Consider the following 14,749-nt stretch of genomic DNA (forward strand, 5'->3'; position numbering starts at 1 on the left):
GTGTGTTCCAGGGGAAGAGACATGTCTGCTAAGAATGTGAAGTGAAAATCACCTTGTACTGTTGTAATTCAGGTGGCCAATTATCAGCAAATGTTGTATAATGTTTCTGCCTATGTAACATTTCAGTGAATTAATGCTCTACAAATTATGTATTTACTGCTAAAATTCCTTGTTGGCTGGGGGAACAGTTATACAAATTACAAATGAACTATTATTTTGGAATAAACCATAGCTTGTTGCTGTGTATATGCATTTACAATTTGTGGCTTCAACTTCTGACCCAAAGTGACCAGAATGTAATGGTGCAAAATTACCAAGGTCAATATTGTACAAAATGTATTATCTACATGTAAAAACTATAAAACACATAACTTTAGGCAAAACTGAGAACATCAATATCTAGTCTTTATGAACTGTTGTCATTATGAACCTGTGGTTGGACATTTGAGCTATACACTTGTGCACATGCTGTACAAAAATGTAGTGCTACTGTACATATATTTTCTGGTGTGTTATATGATTACAGACGAAGTGATACAATAGAAATAACATACTTCCTGTCCAACAAACACTGTGAGACAGTAGTGACTCAAAATACCTGTCTTATTTGTGAGGTTAGTTGGAAATCTATCAATAACTAAACCCTCTATGTGCCTGATTATTGTATTTTTTTTACACACCTTTAAAACTCAGTGTATGTGATCAAGCCTCTCTTAATCTCAAAAACAGTGTTGATTCTTGACAATGCTCCATATTCCACTACAGTATGACCACCAAGCATACCTGGCTACATATGGCTGCAGATGCTGTGCAGAGGTGTTTGGCATATGAATAAACATATATTTGACAAGAAATATGTTCAAACTCTTAACTGCCTCTGCAGTTTCCTAAACAAAAGACAAGATACAATGCCACTGTAACAGATGCATAGAAAAACAATTGTTTTAGGTCTTCTCATTGTGCTGTGGGTTTGACAGCAAACAGGTATTATACCCCAAATGTCAGGTTCTTGCTTTCAGCTCTTAGGAGCTACTTCTGTCCTCTTTTCAGGTGCCATAATCTAAAAATGTCCTTACACTGATAGGGCAAAAACATGAGAGAAGAAAAATCTCCTTAATCGACTGACATAATTTATGACATTAAGAGACTGGTAAACAGGAAAAGGTTGCTGTCAGGATAGTATCAGAGGGCGACTCTCACTGCTTGGGCCAGTGTTAAACAAAGTGCCAATCAATAGCCCTTTTATTAGTGACTGCAATCAATGTACCAGTGACTGAGTGAGCCAATTAACGCTATCGACCGCCTAGACAGAAGAAAGAGAAGAAGAGAAGGGGATGGGGGCGTAGGAGAAGGAAAGCAAAGAAAATATGGGATACGATAGCAGAGGATGAGCTGCAGTGTATTTCTCAGGTTTTGTTTTCCTTCTCATCTGTAGGGAAAGAGTGTCTGTGGAGTGAGAGGACCAGATTCCCACCGAGCAAGAGGCCCCAGGGGTCTGCTGCTGAGGACACCCTGACAGAAAGCAGAGGCCGCCTATCTCCCAGGAGGAAGTGAGCGTGTGTGTGTATATGTGTAGCAGTGGTGGGGGTGGAGTTCAGGGGAAGCTGCTGCCCACCCCATACACACCGGCATTCGTGCACATCATCTACTAGTACTGGGGGTGAACTGTACTGGGAACACAGCACTGCTAGTCTTCTCACCACTGGTTTTGAATAGTAATGAGGTCACAGGGCTGTAAGGTCTCTGTGCATGCTCAACTCCACCTTTCTCCCCAAGAGGTTGACTGGTGCATGTGTGTGTGTCTGTGTATGTGAGATAACCTAGGCTTGGGGGCGTACATTGCATAACTTCCTGAGGTCTCTGTCTAATACTAAAACTGCCTGTGACATTAAATGTCAGAATGTCCAGGATTCCTGGATTTGTCTGAGCTTGCCACTGTTGATAAGAAACCATGTCATACAATGACCTCATGATTGCAAGCACTAATGAGTGAAGCATTGCTGTTCTGTGAAAATCATGCAGCTCAAAAACATCAGCCTTTCACAATCTGTTACCAGCCTTGTGACAATGCCTTTATCCAAACGTGGACATACATATTTCACTGGAAAGCAAAGGGGATATCAGTGTCTATTATTTTACATTATGAGTTTTTTTTGTATTTTCATTTTTATTACTTTATCTGTCATGGCAAAATAATCAGCAGGAAAAAAGCTCTGTAAACAAACTCAGTATAATTTCCTGGTGTCCCTGGTAGCATATGTAGCATTTCTTCTTAAGTTTGTATATACATAGAAACATAATTATGAATATCATACACAAGACACTAATACCACAAGGAATACAAGGTAAACCACAACTCCTTTCTTCTCTTTTAAATGAACATCTTTCAATATTTATTTCTGTCACTACATTTAATATATGCCGTCAGTAATATCTATACAATAATACACACCACACAGAAATTCAAATGTTACCATAACAATTTCTGCAGCTCATAAGAGGTAATAGATCACACTGTCAATGTCAGCAGAGGGGCTTTGCTGACATTCAAGCCTTCCAGTATTTCTGTTTGTCCTGTTCCCAAAGAGAAAGAGGTCAGAAGGACATCTGCTTCATGTCAGCTGGCAGTGTAGCACTTGGCTAAGGGGTTATCAGGCTCCCTCTATCAGTCTGTGTTCGGAACACAGACCTCTCCTTCCTAAGGGAAACCCTCCGAACCAGGGTGCCGACAGCTTGAGGAGGTGCTACTGAGAGAAATGAGAGGAAGAACTGGAGGGAGGTGGAAGGAAGAGGATGGGGATGGAGGATGTGTAGGGGAAAGACTGTAGGAAATGACAACGTGTGTGAAGCGATAAGCCCCTGGCTAGGACTCCCTCACCCTGAGGGAGGACTGGGGGCTACAAGACTTCAGCCTCAGTGCTCAGTCCTACCACTGTCCCTGATGACCTTTCCCAGGTAGGGGAACATTGTGAACATTGCCAAGGCTGTAGACAATACATACATGCAATACCTGACTAAAATGAACTTTATATTGGCTACTGTTTCCTTGAAATTTTACATTATAATTTTACAAGTAGAAGTGAAATTATTATTACTCAAAAATACACCTTAAAAATTTTAAATTAAATAATTTTATTTGATTTTAAAAGGTAGTTGATTCAGACTCATTGGTCCCACACAGAAATGGGACCAATATCAGGGAAAACTTGGGTCAACACTGGCTAATAACAATATTATGTTTTTTGTTTAGTTTAGTCAAACGACAGTCTTGCATATTCAGACCTATCTACACACTGTAGCACTGTGCCAGTGCTGGAGAGTCAAGTATACTCTATAGTCTCAAATATAGTTTATACTCAAACAATAAAAACAGTGTAAGTTTAGTCACTTTATCTATCAACAAGATGCCAGTCAATCACGTTCAGTTTGTGTATGTCACATCACTCCTTTACGAGGATGCTTGCTAATAACAAGATGCTGACATCAGTTCACTTAACAGCTACTGTGTCATTAATATCAATTTCTGAATGTTACATATACTAACCTTAAATCTGATGCAATATTGGGAGGCATCATTTTTTTATTAAGTATATATTATATATTATATATTAAGTACATTAAGTTTATATGGAAATTTGGTAAATATGGTTTTTAGTACCAAAAACCATCTCAGTGTAGTTTTGCATGTCCCTCATGCTCCTCTCTGGAGCACTAGCAATAATAGGGCATTTTGTGTTGGTCAGCCAATCAGAGGGGAGCCTCAGAGCCCCATGGTTCAACAGTGCAAATGCTTCATTCACATTTCAACTAGAAATAGATGTGTGCAAACTGTAAAATGTATTAAGGAGCATATGTGCAAATAAAACGTATTACAAATTTCATATGAATTGTTGGCTGAGCTCAAAGCGGGACCGATGATCTGCTCATGAAAGCTGCTGGACCAGTGATAAAGGCATAAATAATTAAAAACAGTGTATTTTTTGTATTGAAATGATTTTGCTTGTAAATGTTGTAAATGTCTCGTTCTATCCCTTTATTATGGAAAAACACATTATTTGATAACTTTTAATTGTTCCCCTGGAGGTCTTTCTGTGCTCCTAAATCTTTCAACTTAGGAGCACATGTGCCCCTTGAGTAAAGTAAGCCCAGAGCCTCTCCCCTTAGTGGCTGACTGATGCATGGCCAGGCCGACCATCGGTAACGGATTGTAGTCTAGATCTATAGCTTGGTAAAACTCACAAGTAAATACCAATGGCACTGGTCAGTAACCCATGAGTTGAACAGATGGTCAAATTTAGACTAAAATACTCTGGATTTGGTGTGGCCCTGTACACCAATGCCTTGCACCTGGTTCCGGTGTAAATCCCTGGATCATCTGGCAGCATCAGGGTGACTGTCCACAGTGTTGCAGCATCCAGGTCAAATACAGGCGTGGCAGAGCTCACTGCCCCTGACTCCAGCTCACTCTTCTTGGCTACTAGACCGTCCAGATGGATTGGCATTGTGTCAGTGTGCATAGAGGAGCTATTGACATAGGAATGCAGTGCTTTTTAATCTGCTGTTATGAAATGTAAAAGTTAAGAGTAAATTTGGTCCCTTCTTTAACCTTATACTTTTGAAACCCATTAATATACCAGAATCAGCTCAATAAAGCAAATATAACTGAGACTTGTACTTGTCTCTTTCACTCAGATTTCTTTTTCTTATTAGCATTTTATAATGTTCAGCTAATAATGAAACAGCATGTATTACCAACAACACCATGGTGTGCATACATTTCAACAGCAACTCTCCTGAAATCACAGCGTGACATACTTTCGAGTATCTGTTGATAGCACAGATACAGATCTGCTCCCTCCAACACAGGTGACACTGACTTATCAGCCTGTGTCAGCCAAGGTTTGGTGAGAGCAGCTGAACACTGGGTGAGAGAAAATATACTGCAGTCTACATGTCTCCTGTATGTAAGGCGGGAAAGGTGCCCATCTCATGATATACACCTCACCTGCCGTAGTGCTTCTATAGATTGTAAGAACGCAAAGGTCAAGGCAGGCTAAGTAGAGAGAGCTGAGGTAGGAAGCAAGAGAAAGAGCTGGATGTAAATGCAGTCAGGCTCATCCCACAGATAAGCACTTCATCTAGAGTATAATAGTGGGATGCTAGAGTGCTCGCCGAGATTAAACTTACACAAGATAGGTCAGGTGAAGCTGAGGGCCAAAAGAGCAGAACAGAAAAGACAGACAAAAATAAAAGAAGAGTGATAGAGAGAAAGGGAGATAAAGGCAGAGGAGCGTATGTGAATGCAGCCAGGTTCCAGCCGGTGAGGATACTGCCAGCAGTTTGTGATGAGGGAGCTTCGGATGAAGCAGAGCGAAGCAAGCCCTAAAGCCGGGGCTAAGTGAGCAGATTAGAGGACCACACAGTAGTATCACTCCTCTACTGCATTTACTCTCTCACTGGCAAAGGTCAAGCACATACTACATCCACACAGTCTGCAGTGTACACACACACACACACACACACACACACGTACAAAACGCAGTAACCACACATACAGACTTACAAGACAGAGACAAAGTTAATGAAGCTAACAGCAACATCAATTTGAGCCTGCGGAGCTTGTGGTTTGATCTGATGGAGCACAGAAGGTGACAAGATGAAGTGTCAAGTAAAAGCTGCTTTCTGCTCCTGTAGCTGTAAAGAGGTGTGTTTTATTTGCTTATGTTATTGTTTCTTTTTCTAGCAGGAACAATGTCACTGACCACTTTCAGGATTTTGTGCCAGAGCGCACCACTGTGACAATGTCTCCTTGAAACCATAAAATGTTCCATCACTAGAACCTTCCCCTGCCCAAATGTCTACATAAAACTGAAACTGTAAATGTACATCACAAGCCAGTGTAAGCCAATTTTTTTTTTTTTTTTTTTTTTCTACAAAGTATGTATTGTACTGATATGTAGAAGTTAGCAAAGATTGCATGTTTTTGGTGTTCAGGAAGCCCATCAGAGTGATGAGTCCATTGGTCAATAAATAATCTTGCATTAGCTGCCTGTGCACATCATTTTCCAGCCAGGTACGTTAGCGAGACAGCAGTGGAGTACTCTCTGGCCACTGATGATGGTAGATAATAAACAATAGTCAGAATCTTTCAGTCATACTTCAACTAAATCATGTCAATATTTTAAGCCACGTCCCCTCTGATATTCAGAGCTGAGGAGCAGCTTGTCCTGTCAGTCTGTGAAATTACAACGTTAGCTAAAGCTCACACAGGGGAGACTAGGAGCTGGAGCCAGGATCAATTTAGATCATGTCTGATATCCTCAGCTCTCAGACATGATTTACCTGCAGCCTGTTATGACTGCCATACCACCAACCCTCACTAAATAAAATGTCACTTTTGAATGTAATCATTAACATGATGAAAAAGTTTGTTATCTCAGTAATGTAGGCTAGTTAGCTAATTAGTGCTAAATGTGACAGTGTGTACAGTAAATTGGACTTTGGTTTTCTGAATACAGATTCAGATTTCAAGGTCTTTGAAATTGGCTTCGAATAAAATACTGATCAAATATCTGTCAGTTGCTCAGTGGAGGTCTGATGAAAGGCAATGCTTCTCACTCTATTTTATATTAGTTTATCAAAAACAAAATTAGTTATATCTCTGAAATAATATCTTTAATATAAATGCTTGTATTAATTTGCTTATTTAAATATTATTAGTAGCACTTGTTAGGTGTCCAGTTTTCACAGTCTTGATTGAGCTGTGAACCTTTATAAAAGTACTAATGATGCTATTTGACCCCGTCCTCGACAATCATGGCTCAGACGCTGCTTTTTGCCTGTGTTTCAACAGGATTCTGTGAAATACACCCTCGCCATGTTATAATAATTTATTATGAAACTGTGAGCTTTTAGGAGAACTTCTACTCTCTGCTGAGGCGTGAGTACACTCAAGTGCAAGTGTTTTCCTTTTGTTACATATCTACGGTGTGCACCTTATAATAAAAAGAACTAAAGCAAATAGATATTATGAGTGTTATTATTTGTTCTCATTTTTGCTGCTCCAAGGTAAAACACTCGCTCTACTTTGTCACTGATGTGCACTTCAATCTCTGTGTGCTTTTTCCCCTATTTAGCCTAAAGGTAACACCGTATATTTACTCTGAACACCTTGGGGTGACACTGCTGTGCTTGCCGCGTGGAATTTAAGCCGTGCTCCCTACCAAAGAGCTGTTTTACAGCCTCCTCAGACGCCGCCTGTGTCGATTTGTTTTCCCACAAGCAATGTAAACAGAACACTTGTTGAAGGACCCTCATTCACTATATATTTAAAGGGAATGCTATTACCCCCACCCTCCCCTCATGTACCACTTTTCTCTCCATATTTTATCGTCCTCAGAATAAATATCCTTGAGATAAATAGAAGGCACGTTTACATTCTAGATATCTTGACCTCAAAATGGAAAACATCTTGAACTGAGCAGGGAAAGAGGATCCAAAAAGGAGCCAAGTTGTATTCCAAGGATACTGGCCCCTTATTTAGAGGCGTCCGCTTTACTCTGCGGCAGGGGGACCTTGGGGAGACCTGATCCAGTTTCCTCGTTTTCTCCAAAGTAAGCTTGACAATCTGCAAATCAGAAATTAGCCTTAACAAACCAGAGTTGAAACAAAAGTGTGTTTTTTTCTGTAATCTGACGATGCATTGGCCATGAGGCCACGGTCAGGGTTCACTCAGCAACCATGTACTGAGCTCGTTTACATTAACCAGTAAAAAGGCTGGTTAATCAGAGGTATATGATTTCACCTTTTCTACAGTTAACCAGACCTTTTGATGTTGGCAACCATGTAACATCTGCTTTTAAGTTGGACGGATTGAGGAAAAAAAGATTCTCAGGCCTGCCGATAGAGCTTGAACTGAGAAAAAGAAAAATGAAAGGGAGACGAAATAACCGTGTCTGAGTGGAAATCCAGCTGATGAGCCAGAAATTTTATGAAGCAAAAAGCACAACATCATGCTGGTAGACACTGGAGTTCATTTGTGGAAGTCAGATCTTTCTGCTTCTACAAAGAGATAGGACTTCGTTTTTTTTATTCATTTCACACATAGACTGAAACACAATTACTATTTTTTTTTATAAATAAGACAATTCTTTAATTTGACTAATTTGTTTCTTATTGCTCTGGTTGCTTAGCTTGTCAAACCTCTGTGTGTGTGTGTGTGTGTGTGTGTGTGTGTGTGTGTGTGTGTGTGTTGAGACCAAGCCCATCAATGGGGAAAGACAGAGTAGAATTGTCAACTTTTTGTCCATGGGCTACAAAATATACCATCATTAGCTCTGCAGTCTGACACAATGTGGCTGCAGAAGAGCTGGAGACAAAGACAAATGTTGCAGCAAAAAAATTTTGTGCATCTGGATTTCGTTGGGAGTCAACCATGGAGAGACCTCCACTGGCTAACCAGCAAATGAAGAACAGAGGGCCCAAACGATTGAACTGTCATTGGTAGAACTGCAATTTTCATCCTATCAGGGGCTCCGACTGAGACTCGGGGGCCTGAGTATCTGTAAAAACTTCACAAAAGCCTGTCTGGTACCAGTTAGCAATAAGCTGGCACACTTACCTGGACATGAAATCAATCAGGTCAATTTTCTTATACCTGTAGCAAAGCCAGAGCTAAGTGATGATGACTACCAATTGGTTGCTGTCATTTTTTTTCCCCCAGGATGGCGGCGTGCAATCAAAACAAAAGAAGTGCCTGCAGTAATGGAAGATACATTTTCACTTAGTTTTTTTCATCTGCGTAACACAAGCCTAATTCACCTCACTACATAACTTTGCTTTTTCCTTCCTTTAGTGTTGCCTTGACCTATGGGAGAAAAATCAAAGTGGTTATGTGAGGGCTTTAGGAAGAGAGACATTTTCCCTTCATTGCATTGGGCCTCTGAACTTTCAACTGAACTTTGAGCATGTGTTAAACACTATAGTGATGTTATCAAAATTGACACTGCTATGCTACAAGAGAAGAGAGAGCAGCTCAGCATTCTCCATCATCATACACCCACACTTTCCACACACGCGCACGTACACACACACACACACACACACACACACACACACACACACACACACACTGAAAAGTTCACAGTCCAAACTCACTGCCAGGAACTGAGAAGAAAAATCCAAAACAATCTTTTTTTTTTTTATTTTTAAAGAAGACCAAATCTAACTGTCAGCTCAGTGAGGATTATTCCACCACGGTTGGCTTCCCAACTTCCCCACCGTAATCCACCCAAAAAACTCTTGGTGAAGCCTTTCAAAACAATTTATGCAAACAAACATCAAGCTCAGCTATTTGTATTGGCACCACTTTGCAGTAAACCAGACTGAACCAAGACCAGATGGGGCCGGGCCATTTCTTTCTCAGTGTGGTGCAACACTAGAGGCAGCTCAGCAGACACGCTCAACCCAAAGCACTGTCTTCTGTAATGGAGAGTGTTTCAATATTTAGACCACTTCTCATCACATTCCCCACTTCTGGGTGTATATGAGTGGTGGATTTCCACAAGGACACATAAAACTACAGGGGAAATATTGCAACTAATTCTGTTTTGTGTTTTGTCATAATGTATTATCCACTCATTGTTACTTGCTTGCACTAATCCAAGCTGTATTGGGTTGTAGGTGCTCTTCACATCTCATACTGACTAATCTCTTTGACCACTACTCAACTCTTGACCCCACATAAAGACTAATTCATAGTAAAGGATTACATTGAATGTTGGTAATCATTTGCTTAGAGTTCACTGCACTGAATAACATACAAGTTCCCCTGTGTAGAAAATATGGCTACACATGAGAGAAAAGATGCCGATACATACCATGACCCGTTGGGTGTTGACAGCGGTGGCTGTTCTGTGGCCGGTAATTGGACTGACAGTAATAGGAACTGTCTTTCTGCCTCTGCGGGCCCTAGAGATGGGCCACAATGCTGCCGTGGATTTAGCAGCTGCAGTCAGATGGAAACCATGTTACTGCAATTTTCCTCCTCTTCTTTTTTCTCCCTCCGTTTGAACGCTGACATGATCATTTATGAGTTGAGTGAATTTCATGACCCTCGGGCCCTTGAAACCTGGTCAACCGCCAATATGCGATTTCAGAAATGCATGGTTGTCAATGAGAAAATGAGCCCTCCATTCGTCATTCCAGAGGAACTTGTTTTTTTGCAGATACTTGTATTTACTCGACAGCGGCGTTTTGCTGCTGCTGGCCCTCCGCCTTCAGGGAAAGTTCGGTTTGAAGTCAGCATCCATCTTGGCGAAGACCACACATATACAAACACGGGCATAGTAGCGGGGAGGTAGCCTACACAGACTCCTCTTTGCCAGTGACTGAAAACACATATTTGATCACATTCACGTCCAAACGTGAATGTTAATGCTAGAGGAGATCCACACAATGCCACTGCAGCCGCTTTGACACGCCCAGAATAGACATGTACACACACCACTTGACAACTTGAACACACATCGACAAAGAGCCTAAGGCCCCCAAGATAAAAGACGGCACATGGATCCACGCATCACATGATCAACCTGCAACCTACTTGTCCACACACATAGACACACACACACACACACACACATGCATATATCTCCAGACACCCTGGGGAGAAAATAGACACACATTCCTCCCACTCGTTCTCCATCTCTCTATTGCTCTTATACACACCTACACTCGCACAAGCTGAGTGAGCCAGGCTCACTCTCTATAAGCAGTTATTTCCCAGAGTCACTGCCAGCACTCCCTCTCTCTCTCTCAGTGACAACCTACAAATCCCTGACACCACCACTGATGATAGCTTTACAGTAGAGCCTCAAGGGGACTCTGCCAGCCAGCACACACAAACAACACACACATGCCCCGTTCTCTCTCTGCCTCTCTCTCACTCTCCCAGGAGCCCCAGGGGCCTCTGGGATATGCGGCTCCCAACACAAAATGCCTAGGGTTTGTTTGAGTTAAACATCTGACTACAAGCAATCAAAGTGACGAGGGTACAAATGAAACAGCAATTATGCCTGTCCATTCATGTACAGATCCATGTTTAAATTGTGGAAAACAAAACCAAATGGATATATGTGTAATTATGTTCTTTCAAAACACACATTGTCTTTTAAACTCAAGATACCACTCAAAGCATTCCACAGCACAGTGGCAGTACTTACACAACAATCAAACTTGTACCGTCATCACATACAGCCATCATTCCTTTTTTTTCTCCATTATTTTCTAGATTTATTGAGACAGTCACCATGATGTCATACTCGCCCTATCCCTTTTTTCTCTGTTTGATGAAGCTTTAATGACCGCCTCTGTGCGCTGTAATTATTCACCAGCCCCAGGGATGTTTGTTTTGGTGTTAACCGGCCACTGCTGTGACCATATCTTCCATTGCTCTATTATTTCTCATTACAATATTTATTACTTTTCTTTCCATTTTGGATAATTTAGCAGTACTAATAATGCTCTTTGTGGGAGAAGTTTTGTGTGTGTGTGTGTGTGTGTGTGTGTGTGTGTGTGTGTGTGTGTGCGTGCTTGTGTAATAATTCCAGATCACAAGTGCCTTGGATTTATTGGCATATACCAATTTGGCTTTAATGAGATCACACACCTCCAGGTAGGTGCCGCTTCATCCTTTGCTCGGCTCAGGATTCTCCCTCCATCTCTCCGTCTGTCTGCCCTTATTACCATTTCATACACCCCCCCTCCACCTACACAACCCCCCACCCCCCCATCTGATGAAAAAGCAGGAAGGCTTTGTGTGGTTCATTAAGTCAGCATAGGAAATGTATTAAGTAGGAGAATAGGGCTGGGAGCTATTGAGTGTTGACTTAACCTTTCCATTTTTTTTTTCTTTTTCCACCCAGTGATGCTTTTAATGGAGGATGCGTGCAATACTCAGTCTCATTAGTAACCACATGGATCAGCTAGAACAAGATATAATAGAGGTTTGGACTTGCTTATTCCCAAATAACATGAGTGAATGTACTGTGAGGGTGAACGGCTTTGTCTGCTAGTCGTTAAATGTTCTATTACATGACCAGTCTTGGGTCAAAAGGTATGTCTACAAATTGCAGCTGCAGCACTTTGTTACAGCCTGTTTCAGGCAGAGGTATGGTTATGTTTTTTTGTATCGTGAGACTGCAGGTGTGCAGGACGCTACACATTTACTTGCAATACTTTCTTGTGATTATCTGAACTCTCTGGTGTTCTTTGTGCTGGCCCTTCTCACTGTCCCCATCAATGTGCTGCTCCAAAAGAGATTAAATTAATTTACTCCATTTCCTTCCTGCCCAAACTTCATGTAAATTCTACATAAATTAAACAGGGTGGGCTGTGCAGACTTGAACAGGGCCTGTCAGCAAAAGGAAGGTTTCTATACCATCGTACTACAGAGGCTGCTATCTGTGAGAGGATATTGCTCCTACTATATAAACACTGTTGGAAGAAATTATTCCAAACCATGCAACTGACCAAAAAAAATGCATGCCTATTCATCATGTAAAATGTTACACAGTAAAAACCCTAAAATGATAAACTTTGCCAAAGTGATTTTACTCAAAATAACATTACACAACACTATTCAACACATAAAAACCACACACACAACCTAAACATTTAAAAAACAGGAATCACTAACAGTCATTGTCAGCCATTTAACTGCTAAAAAATAAACCTTGTTACAATGTGATCACTAAGACAAAACACCGCAAAGAAATGGCTCATTGTTAGGTTGTCATACATTTTCCAGGGAAGGGCACTGTGGTCAGTCTGCCATTACAATTAGTGTTCATTTGGGCCTGATTCAGTGAGATCTACACTGACTGCTGGACATGCATTATGCATGAGTCTGTCCATATGCACTTGGGCCATCATGCATGCCCTTGTAGAAATGCACCGACTACCGACATGCAATTACATTTAGCTTTTTTCAGCCTTCTCTGTGTGGACATCCTCCTATGTAATAGCTGTTTAGCCATGAAAGTATGCACCATCCCTAAATAATAAGTTCTGATCTATTCATCCTTGCTGGTAAATGGAAAGTTAGGGGTGTTAAATTGTTTTCATCTGTTATTCCCATTCAGAGGCTTCAAGTGACTGTATCTTCAAATTTTGAGATTTTGTGAATTTTTCAGGTAAGGGACAAAATTATCCTAGTTCTTACAGTCAATAAACTATTAAAAAACCCACAGGATTATCAGAAAATTCATTGTCACAAAACCGAAAACAGACCAGTTTTTCTACATCATGAAAAGCAGACATTTAGGTTGTTTTACTTGTTCAGATATTTAATCTTAAACACTATAAATAACCAACATTAATGCATACCTTTGTACTTTTAATCTTGTTTACCCCATAGCATGTTTTCATTCATACCAAAAGCACGTGGCACATTTGAAAACTGAGTTATGTTATAATCAGGTTGGCTTATCCCTTTTATTTGTACATATTGAGTATAATTTATTTGCACTGTATCCATTTTTGTATGAGTTTTGGGTGAAATATCAAAATATGAGATGTAAAGCACCAACAAGTTGGAAACAAAATCAAACTTTATTCAAAGAATAATTCTACCACATGAAAGGTTTCATACGGTTTGGTAATACAGGGAAAAATGCTCACTCTTGAGGATGAGGATGTATTATCCAACAAATTCCCTGCCCTAGCTTAGGAGCCCGTCAGAAGCAATGAGCGCTTTTCAGAACCAGAATCGTGCTGTGTGTGTGAGAGAGACTTGCTCTTGTCTGTGGGTATTTAAAAATGGCACTTCCCGAGGCCTGGACCATGACCACTCTGTCCACTTTATCTCTGTGGAAAATCTTTGACGGGAGATCTTCATCTCCTACGCGCGGCTCTTTAGCGCCCCTCGGAGAGAAAGCCCGTAATCGCAGATGCGTCTCCGGGGGGGAAACGCCAGACATCAGTTTGGTAAGGCAGGGCACCGAGAAATTTGGCACAAGGTGTTAGTCGTGACAACGGAAACCTTACACAGCCCTCGATTGTCAGAAAAAAAAGCAGATCATATGACTCAGTAGGACTGATCATCGCTGTCAATGTCAATACAAATATAATGTGTATATGGAAATGATAAACCCCCTCCCTCCTTCCCGGTCCCAACTCAACATCACATGAGGAGGGGGCACAGTTTGTTTATGTTTATGGTAGAGAGCGAGAGAACTGGTGATGGTTGAGCTGCTGATCTAATAAGGCTTAAAATTATTTCTCGTTTCATTCACTATGAGGCAGCACCATTCCTTAGCCATCTTTCAAGTGAGCATCATTCAATTAAAATGCAATTCTCGTCGCCCCCATCCACGGATATTTAATTAGACTGGAGAGCAGGGCTTCCACTGTCTTTTTTTTTTCTAGAACAGCTCTTCGGATTTCACCTCTAAGGCATATTTTCACTCTGTAATTCGTTGGTTAAACAAGGGCATGTATCCATTTGTTAATTGATACAATTACGCATTACGCGTAATGGTCACGTAGGTCTCCAGGCGCGCATCAATCACTGGTCTATTGACCTGCCAAAAACCCCTCTAACCGTTCGTGCTAGGACTGCCCCTCTGTCTAATAGAGAAAGATAGAAACATCATCGTCATTAACTCCGGGATGGACCTCTGGCCAGAGAGCCAGAGGCGAACGGAGGTCGAGATTAAAAAAGAAAAAGAAGTCTTAGAGGTGCATATTC

The sequence above is a fragment of the Trachinotus anak genome, unplaced genomic scaffold (genome assembly GCF_046630095.1).
Source record: "Trachinotus anak isolate AG129_WGS33_773 ecotype Australia unplaced genomic scaffold, CSIRO_AGI_Tana_v1 ptg000011l, whole genome shotgun sequence".
Classification (NCBI taxonomy): domain Eukaryota; kingdom Metazoa; phylum Chordata; class Actinopteri; order Carangiformes; family Carangidae; genus Trachinotus; species Trachinotus anak.